Source organism: Prunus avium, chromosome 7 (genome assembly GCF_965620075.1).
Source record: "Prunus avium chromosome 7, drPruAviu1.hap1.1, whole genome shotgun sequence".
In the NCBI taxonomy this organism is placed as follows: domain Eukaryota; kingdom Viridiplantae; phylum Streptophyta; class Magnoliopsida; order Rosales; family Rosaceae; genus Prunus; species Prunus avium.
In genome coordinates this window covers 23,144,742-23,154,855 of record NC_142290.1, presented here as the reverse complement: position 1 = coordinate 23,154,855, position 10,114 = coordinate 23,144,742, and the positions used below count along the sequence as shown (strand labels likewise).

Here is a 10,114-nt window from a genome sequence, read left to right as displayed (position 1 = left end):
ACTAGAATAAAAAGGATTTTTAACTAGTTATAGTGGAAACTTGACTTTAAGAGAGTTGGTTTGTGCATTCAATAATTTGAAGCAACATATGAATTGCCAAAAGGCATCGGTGCCAAAAGAAGTCAAAAGGCATTGGTGCCAAAAGGCATTGGGCTTTTGGTAATTCATATTTTAACTTAAGGGCTTTACCGGACGCTGTTCCTAGAACTTCTTTTGACTTCTTGTAAAACTGGGTTGGAATTAAACCTTCCTGAATACAATTTAAATCGGCTCCTGAATCAAATAAAGCAATTGTATTTAATTCAAATTCATTAATAAAAATACTAACTCTGGAGTACCATTTTCTAAAATTAATTTGCTTAATTAAATTAATGACCTTTTCTTCTTTATCGGATAAATTTGGCTTAGACTCAGAACTAGACTTACCGAAAGGATTACTAGATTCTTATGTTTTGAAAATCTTCTTGTTGCAATTTTGAATTGAATATTTTGTTGTTCTGACCTAGGATGATTGCATCTGCTTGTTTGAGGTGTAGTGGAACTGAGACCCTGTTTTCAGGGAGAACCTCTCGGTGAAGCTACATTTCATATGACATCAATGGATTTAATTGAGGTTTTTAATCTGAATTATTGCATCAAAATCCAGTGTTTGTGTGTTTGGTTTTTGTATGATAAGATTAGGTGCTGAGGATGTTACAATCCAATGTGTTTGAGGTGTAGAGGAAGCGAGACCCTGGCAACATATTCTTTGTTTGTGGTTTTAAATCAAACACTGTTAATGTTTGTTTGGTGGATAAGACTAAGATCATCAATATGGTCTTAATTATGGTCACCAAGGGAGGGCCACGCTTTGTCAATGATGTAAACTGTAAACTAGATTTTTTTTTTCTCTCTGTTCTCATCATTGGTATTAGGACTTGCAATGCCATGGCCAACAATGCTTTGTATTAATCCTGCTGATTATGCTTATCTTGCAGGTTGTAGCAAGCAATTTTGACAGAAGGGTTGTGTAGAAAGAATAATTTCTTGTGTATTTCATTCCTTCCATGAATAGTATTTATAATACAATGATGATTACAAGTGTCTTGCACACCAAGGCAAATCGTAGTTGACTTTCTATATTTATTAAGATGCTGATGGAGAGATGTTAGGAATTGTGTGAGAGATTTGAGCCCCCCCCCTCCCCCCCCACAAACTGGGCGGCCTTGGCTGAACGAGTTTGGAGCAAGGTAGCGTGTGACGAGGCGTGTGAAAAGCCTTGGTGAGCAGGTCGGCTGGCTGATCAACAGAAGGAATGAAGAGGACACGATGACTTCCAAGAGCCACCTTTTCACGGACAAAATGATAGTCAAGTTCAATGTGGCGGGTGCGAGCATGAAAGACGGGATTAACGGCCATGTAGGTGGCACTAAGGTTGTCGCAATAGAGGAGGACTGGGAGGAGGATAGGGACGCCAAGTTCATGGAGGAGAGAGAAAAGCCAGGTTGTTTCGGCACAAGAGTGAGCTAGAGAACGATACTCAGACTCGGTGTTAGGGCAAGCAATGGTTGGCTGTTTCTTAGAACACCAGGAGATGAGATTGGAGCCAAAATGGACGAGGTAGCCACTCGTGGAGCGTCGAGTGTCGGGGCACCAAGCCCAATCGACGTCGGAGTAAGCACATAGGTGTGCTGTGAGGGGCTGAGGGCGAAAGACAAGGCCGTGATCAAGAGTGCCTTTCACATAGTGTAGTATACACTTGGTCGCGATGAGGTGTGGAGCACGAGGGGAATTCATGAACTCGGCGACAGTGTTGACGGCATAGGCGATGTCAGGGCACGTAAGTGTGAGGTATTGGAGGGAGCCAACTATTTCTTGAAACTCAGTGGGGTATGCAAGGGTGGGACCGTCAAGGTGAGAGAGAGAGACCTTTGTGGCAAGTGGCGTGGAGACCGGTTTGCTTTGGTGAAGGTTATGTTTCTGCTGAAGATCAACCGCATACTTGAGTTGGTGGACGTGCAGGTGGCCATTGTTGTGGAGAACTTGGAGTCCAAGAAAGTAGTGTAATAGACCAAGGTCTTTGATGTCGAACCCGCGACCTAAGGGGTCGATGAAGCTCTGTAAAAGGCTAGGAGAGTTGCCGGTGATGATAATATCGTCAACATAAAGGAGGAGATAGAGGGTACGAGCACCAACATTATAAATGAAGAGAGAGGAGTCACTGAGACTTTGTTTGAAGCCGGTGGCAAGAAGAAATGAGCTGATGTGATTGAACCATGCACGAGGGGGTTTGTTTAAGGCCATAAAGGGCTTTGTGGAGCTTGCAAACGTGATGAGGTCGATCCAGATCAGAGAAGCCAGGTGGTTGGGACATGTAAACATCTTCATGAAGAAGTCCATGCAAGAAGGCATTTTTCAGGTCAAGTTGACGCATGGTCCATCCTCGGGAGACATCAATGCTTAGGACGGTGCGGATGGTGGCTGGCTTCATGACGGGGCTGAAGGTTTTGGAGTAGTCGATGTTGGGTTGTTGGTGGAAGCCTTTGGCAACTAGACGGGCCTTGTGGCGCTCAATGGAGCCATCGGAGCGACGTTTGATGCGAAAAACCCACTTGCAGCCAATGGGCAGTTGATGGGAGGGGGGCGGAACAATAGACCAGGTGTTGTTCTTGAGAAGAGCATTGATCTCTTCAGACATGGCAGACTGCCATTCAGGACTTTTGACGGCCTGAGTGAAGCATGTGGGTTCAAGGTCAGCGATTTGGTGGAGAAGAGCCTTGGGAAGGGGATATCGAACGGTACCGTCGGAGTGGTGTTTAGGTTTGGTGATGCCATCATGCAGGCGTGTGGTCATGGAGTGACGAGGGATTGCAGGTGGTACCAACTGGGAAGGAGGCAGCGGCTGTGTTGGTGGGGGAGGCGGCAGCAGATGCAGAGAGGGAGAGGGAGGGGCAGCCAAAGGGGACGTTGTGAGTGGAGAGGGAGGCTCGGCAGAGGCCGAGGACACACCATGCAGTGTGGAGGAAGGCATAGGTGGTACGGGATCCGGTAGAGCAGTAGGGGCCGGTGAAGGAGAAGAAGGCAAAAAGCGTGGGATGGGTACCAGGGGCTGCAACGGAGTGGACACTAGCTGGATGTCCATGGGAACCCAAGAAGGAGAAGGCTGTACCTGCAAGTTAGTAAACGAAAAATAGTCTTCTTGAAAAATAACATGACGCGACACATAGACACAACCGGTGGGGGGATAAAGACAGCGATAACCTTTGTGTTGAGGGCTATAGCCTAGGAAAACACACTCCAGAGACCGAGGGGAAAGTTTGTGAGACGTGTAGGAACCAAGGTGAGGAAAACATGAACAACCAAAGACAGGGAGATGGGAGTAGGAGGGAAGGCGTTGGTAAAGAACGGAGAAGGTTGACTGCCAGTTTAGGGTTGGGGTAGGAAGGAGGTTGATGATATGAATAGCAGTGAGAGCGGCATCAGCCCAATAGGAAGGAGGTAGATGAGCTGTGTGGAGGAGGGTATGAATCATGTTGGCGATATGACGATGTTTTCTTTCGGCTAGGCCATTTTGTTGAGGGGTGTGAGGGCAAGAGAAACATTGTTGGATGCCATGAGAAAGACAATAGGAGGAAAAGGCATGGTTGACATATTCGGTTCCGTTGTCACTTTGAAGAGTATGAACGGGGGCAGAGAAAAGGTTGCGAACAAGGGAGATGAAAGTGATGAAGTGGGAGAGAACTTCAGATTTGCGGCGCATGGGATAAAGCCATGTATAACGAGAGTATTCATCAATAAACAAGACATAGTATCGAAACCCACTGATAGAGGGGACAAGAGACATCCATACATCAGAGTGGATAATTTGAAATGGAGAAGAAACATAAGCACTTTTATTAATGAAGGGAAGGTGGGTGGATTTGCATAAAAGGCAATCCTTACAAAAAGAATGAGAAAGACTAAATTTAGAGCCTAAGGTGGACTGGAGACGGGAGAGGACAGATGCTGAAGAGTGACCAAGACGACGATGCCAGGTGGTAGAGTGAAGAATGGCCAGGGCAACAGGAGTTGCGGACGGGGAAACAGAAGCTGGGGGAACAGGATATAGACCACCTTCACGGGGGCCCTGAAAGAGTAAAGAACCGGTGAGTAAGTCAAAAATTTGATAGTAATTAGGAGCAAACAAGAAATAGACACGATGATCTTTTGAGAACTGAGCAACATAAAGGAGGTTTTTCTGGAGAGAGGGAAGTCGGTAGACATGTGGTAAGCGGAAGTGATACAAGCCTAGGGTTAAGGGAAGAGTACCAGTGTGGGTGATATTCATGAAATCACCGTTACCCATGTAGACATTGTGAGGTCCAGTGTAAGGGTACGGGTTCTGAAGTGGGGCAGCAGGTCCGGCCATGTGGTGGGTGGCTCCAATGTCCCAAACGGCTTCGGTTGGAGCAGGTGGGTGAGCGAAGTGAGCTCCAGCAAAGGGCTGGTATTGAGTAGGGCCAGAGAACTGATGAGGGCAGTGAGCCTGCGGGTGCTGCGAGGTGCCGCAGGTGGCACACCAGGTGGGAGACGGCCCTAAGAGACCAGGGGAGGGGCTGGAGCCAAAATGTGCCAGTGCAGGGGCACGGGGAGGCCATGGAGTAGACCAGGATGGAGAGGAGGCAAGAGACTGGCCATGATGCGGACCGGGATGTTGAGGGCACTGAGAGATTGGCGCCGATTGTTGGAGTAGGTGCGATAAGGCCCACGCCCACGACTGTGGCCACGGCCGCGGCCACTGCCATAGTTGGAGGAAGAGGGAGATTGGTGGGATGTGGTAGTGTAGAGAGCAGTATGAGGAAGTGGTTTAGAGGAGGCAAAGAAACTGGGATCCTGGGCTTCAAAGGCCAAGATACGAGAACGTAGGTCTGAGAAGGATGGGTGAGGGGGTGTTTGGAGAATGGCAGTGCGAAGCATGAGGTAGTCGGAGCCAAGGCCCCGGAGAGTGGCAGTAACAAGATATTCAGGGTCAACAGATTTTTGGATGGCAGCAAGGGAGTCAGCAAGAGATTTGGCATGCTGGAGATATTCGTCAACTGTTTTGGAACCTTTGGTCATGTCCATAAGCTGTAATTGAAGGGAAGCAAAGCTAGCCAAGGATTTTTGGGAAAAGTGACGTTGAAGGCAGTCCCAAATGTCTTTGGAAGACTCGTATCCAATGGTTAGAGAGATGATTTGCTTAGTGAGATGGTAGTGATGTAACTCACAGCCAACTGGTCGTGGCGGTGCCACACCGCAAACTCGGGATTGGAGATGGTGGCAGCAGTGGGAGACGCAGATGTTTCAGAAGTAGTGGATTGGGGAGTAGTAGAAGTGACGGAGAGAGTGGGAGGAGGGGGGGGGGGGGGGGTGTAGAGCCATCAACATATTTAAAGAGGTCTTGGCCAATGAGAAAGGGCTTCATTTGACGGAGCCATTGAAGGTAATTGTGGTCGTCGAGTTTGAGAAAACTGGGTTGAAGAAAGAAGAGAGGAACGGCTAGGGTTGAAGAAAGAGAGTCCTAGATCTAGTCTAATACCATGTAGAAAGAATAATTCCTTGTGTATTTCATTCCTTCCGTGAATAGTATTTATAATACAATGATAATTACAAGTGTCTTGCACACCAAGACAAATCGTAGTTGACTTTCTATATTTATTAAGATGTTGATGGAGAGATGTTAGGAATTGTGTGAGAGATTTGAGGGAGCAAGAGAATCTCGCTAACAGGTTGAGTTGAAATTGAAATAAGAAAGGGATGAAACATTTGCAGCATTTATGTTAGGAACAAAAACTGCAACTTGCTATTGAACCAAAAGGGAAGATTTGAGGAAGTGAAAGAAACAACTGAATCGGTGAATCTCAATCCCAAAGGTAACTGAACAAAGAAAGAAGTCAAGAGCCAGACGCATTGTAGTAAGAGAGAGAGAGAGAGAGAGAGAGAGAGAGAGAGAGAGAGAAGAGAGAGAGAGAGAGAGAGAGAGAGAGAGAGAGAGAGAGGGAGAGAGGGAGAGAGTCTGGAAGAGTGGAGAGTTGAGGTGGGTCAGGTTTTGAGGGAAGGTCATAGTGGCCGTTGTTAGTTTTTTTTGGTCATGATGTTGATGCTTTGGACTTGGTTTTATTAATTGGGAGCTACCGAAAGTGGGTCTAAGCAGCTGCAACAACAATAACCCAACAGGTAAGTGGTGCTTCTCTGTCACCATAATTCTATGTCCTGCAATTTCTCTGGCCAGATTTTTGCTAAGCTTTTCATGATACAAAGAAATTAACTTTGCTTAGAAATAATTGTTTAAGTCATTTCAATGAAAATTTGCTTGTCAAGTTGTTGAACAATTTTTTTTTGTTTGTTTTGTTTTGGTTTTTGAGTTTGAGATCCCACTTGTGAGTTTCTTCTTGCAAATTGTAAGGAGCTCTTACTCTAATGCACATAAATTTTTGTGTTCTATATAGGCTTCATCTCTTGTTACTGGTGGAGATTGGAGTAAAACAACACAAAGTCTAATTGCTTTCAAGCTCTTTGTATTTTGCATTTAGGTGAAAATCATGTGAAACTGAATCTGATTTGAATTTCTCTTGAATATGAATGTGAAGAATTTGGTAGGGTATAATCTGATAATCAGTTTATGTTTGAGTATAAAAAAGAAAGTCACAGATTATGATTATGTTCTTGCTAATATTGTTAATATGTGTGGTTGTTACTTTATGTAGATGTCTAAGGGTAAGGCTAATAGATATGTCTGACAAGACAATGAAGAGGAAGCATTGTTAAATATCCTTGATGATTTGGGAAGAATTGCCAATGCATTTGAGATATGATGGAGAACTCTGATGCCAAAGTGCAAAGGTTAGTTGAGAGCTTAAAGGAGTAGACATATGATAATCATAAATTTGTTGGTGATAAGTTAAAAAAGATGGAATTTTCTATTTTAGATAGAATTTCTTTACTTACTTTATTTACTGATTCAGCAAAAGTGCATGTGTTCAAGACATTAGATGAGGGTGATGATAGGTACGAGTATGTGATGACACTGTTTAGAGATCATAGATCTCATGGTTGAAACGTAATTTTGAGTTTTTACTTTGTTATATTTTGGACTCGTTGTATTTTGATGGGCAAAAGCCAAATAGGTATTTTAATTGCTTTATTAAATTTGGATATGGTTTGAGCTATTTTAGAAGTAGTATGTGATGGGGCTTTCTCAATTTTAATTACGTGCATTTTGTTAATTAAATATTTTTTATATTAAATAATTTAATAAGCACTAAAAAAAGATGAAATTTTTTTTTGAGGTCCAGTCCAGTTTTGTACCAAACAGTGCACTAGACTTAAGTCCAATTCAGTCCAAAGTTAAGTAAAGCATCAAACAACAGACTCAAAGTTTGGTCTAGTCCTAGCAAGCTCAGTCCAACGCTCCAAGCCCAATCCAATCTTGTCCAATCCGGCCCACCAAACAGGGCCTTAAGATTTTTAATATAGGATTATTGACCCATGTCTTATCTTGGCTTCACTTCATCATGAGTGTCTGATCTTGGCTTCACTTCATGAGTCCCATGCCCATCTCCTTCTTTTGGTACAAAAAGTAATAAGCCTTTGTTTGGTCTTTTCCAACTGCAGGCTCGTATCATTTGCAGGTTGCGAGCATCCAGGCATCCCATCTCGAATTTCCTTATATTTAATTTACTTATTGTACCCATGCCATGCCCATTCACCAAGTGTGATCCAATAGCAACTGACAGGGATTATAATTAGACTACGTGTAATTAGGGTGCATTTTTGCTCCCCACTTTAACCATAAGTGTACCCTCATCACCATCCTCAATGCTTAACACGTGTCCATAGACATAATCATGATTCTATAAATACAAAGCAAAAGTTAACTATGGTTATGTCTATGGACACGTGTTAAGCATGGAGGATGGTGGTGAGGGTACACCTATGGTTAAAGTGGTGAGCAAAAATGCTCCCCGTGTAATTAGTAGAGGGGTCTGACAGGATGAGAAAGAAAGAAAGAAAAAATGGAAAAATACATCTATATATATATATATATATTTTCCCCTTTAGTTATTTAATATGTTCTTTATTATCCCTTTAATTAAAAAAAATTGGTTTCCCGGAAAATTGATGAGAAAGCTAGTTGGTCTATATTATCTCTCACTCATCTCTCTCTCCTTTTTTCTTTTTTTTTCTTTTTTTTTTCGAGAGTGTACTCGAGGGAGGAGGAGTTTCTGATTTGAGAGAACAGGTAGAAGGCAAAGCGTCCATTTCTTCCACTAATTAATGTGCTCGGGCCAATAAAGGGTAAAAATGGTACTTCAAAAAGTACAGTAATACATGGCAGCCCATTCGAACTGTCTTGATTATAGCCACGCGGCTATACTGTTTAATTATATTGGGTCTTTTTTTATTTTTATTTTTAAATAAATAGTATAGTAGCGCGGCTATACTCTTAAATTTTACTTTTCCAAAGTTATTATCCGTATAAAGAATTTAGTATTTTTCAATTTAATACTCATATTATACACGTATGTATGTAGTTTTCAATAAACTTCCGTTTTTCGTATAATATTCCTTTTGATTTTTTACTATTCCATGGTTATTATACATATAAAGAATTTAGTAGTTTCCCGTTTAATACTCATATTATACACGTACGTATATATTTTTCAATAATACTTCCATTTTTGTATAATACTTGTATAATACTTCCTTTTGAGTTTTTTACTTTTCCATAGTTATTCTACCTATAAAGAATTTAGTATTTTCCCCTTTAATACTCGTATTATACACATACATTTGTATTTTTTAATAATACTTCCATTTTTCGTACACGTCTTAAAGCCTCTACAAAATACAAGTTTTTTATTTATTTTTAAAAGCAAACATACAATACATGTTTTATACACGTACGTATGTATTTTTCATGTTTAATGCACATGGTTTTTAAAAAAAAGCAAACATACAATACTTTAGTGGGCACTAAGTACATCATCAACATAGAGTATAAGAATGGCCAATGAGGTGAGATTTTTAATGTATTGAAACTTGAGGTATCTCCTCTTCAAAATATATTTAAAAGCAAACTTGAGATTTTCCTACTGGTCCAAACCCAGTTACAGTTTGAGAAATTGGAGTTGCATTCACGGATCCTTGATAGAAGTGGATAGAGATTCCATCTTCCACGCTTTATGTTTCCTTTCACGCTCTCGATCAGTTCTTTGGAGTCAGATTCAAAGCAAACCTTTGATAAGCCCAGCTCATATGCCCATTTGCAACCCTCCAAACTAGCAATTGCCTCAGCCATGATCGCAGAATCCGCATGGAAAGATAGGCATTTCGCTCCCCTGAACTCACCATTGGCATTTCGTGCAATAAGACCTGCTCCTGCTTTGTGATCGGTGCATATTTACATATCATTTTGTACCCTTCTAGCTTATGATTTGGTTATGTTTTTGAGTTAAACTTGTGCTTTTAATCCTTTTTGTGTTTATCTTTCAGTTCATTGAGCTTTAGGTAATAATGAGGGCTTTGGATAGTAAATGATGCAATCCATGCATGTTAGGGCCTAATTTGGATGAATGGATGAAGAGCTTAAAGACAAACTCAATTTTGGCTACAGTCCCCTGCCAGCCCAGTTTCGTAGGTCATATTGCAAGCTTTGTTTCAGCAACCTACATAGCTCGGATGAGGCCACATTCTTCATGAAAGTTGTTCCAATGGGTGTGTAATATAACATATCCAAAATGCAGCCCCATTGGATAAATATGGAGTCTGTTACCTAGCAAACACAGAGCCATGCTCAGGATGGATTTTATCAGCGCGCAAAATGAGTTAGCAATTTGTTTTGGCCTTAACTTCCTCCTCCGACCTTGGATTGGCCCAAATGATATATGGCTGGAAAGAAGACATTCTGAACTTCAAGTTTGAGTGCTTAAAGTCTTAATTTGCTTAAGGGAAGCCCAATTCGTAAGCCCTTGAAGTTGCTGGTCATGCTGACCTCAGGATGAGCTATTATTTCTGGTTGGAAGCTTGGTCATGGTGACATGAAGATGAGCTAGGGCTGCTGGTGGGATTTATTAGTGAAGTGCATCAACCATTTCAGATTTTATAATGGAAGTGT

General features: G+C 42.1%; 1 non-coding gene across 1 annotated transcript; it reads left to right on the top strand.

Annotated features, from left to right (window-relative positions):
• Nucleotides 1-500: 500 nt before the first annotated feature.
• Nucleotides 501-615, top strand: LOC148293174 (small nucleolar RNA Z278). The gene has a single exon (XR_015825977.1). It is a non-coding gene; the product is annotated as a small nucleolar RNA Z278 (small nucleolar RNA).
• The last annotated feature ends 9,499 nt before the right edge of the window (nt 616-10,114 follow it).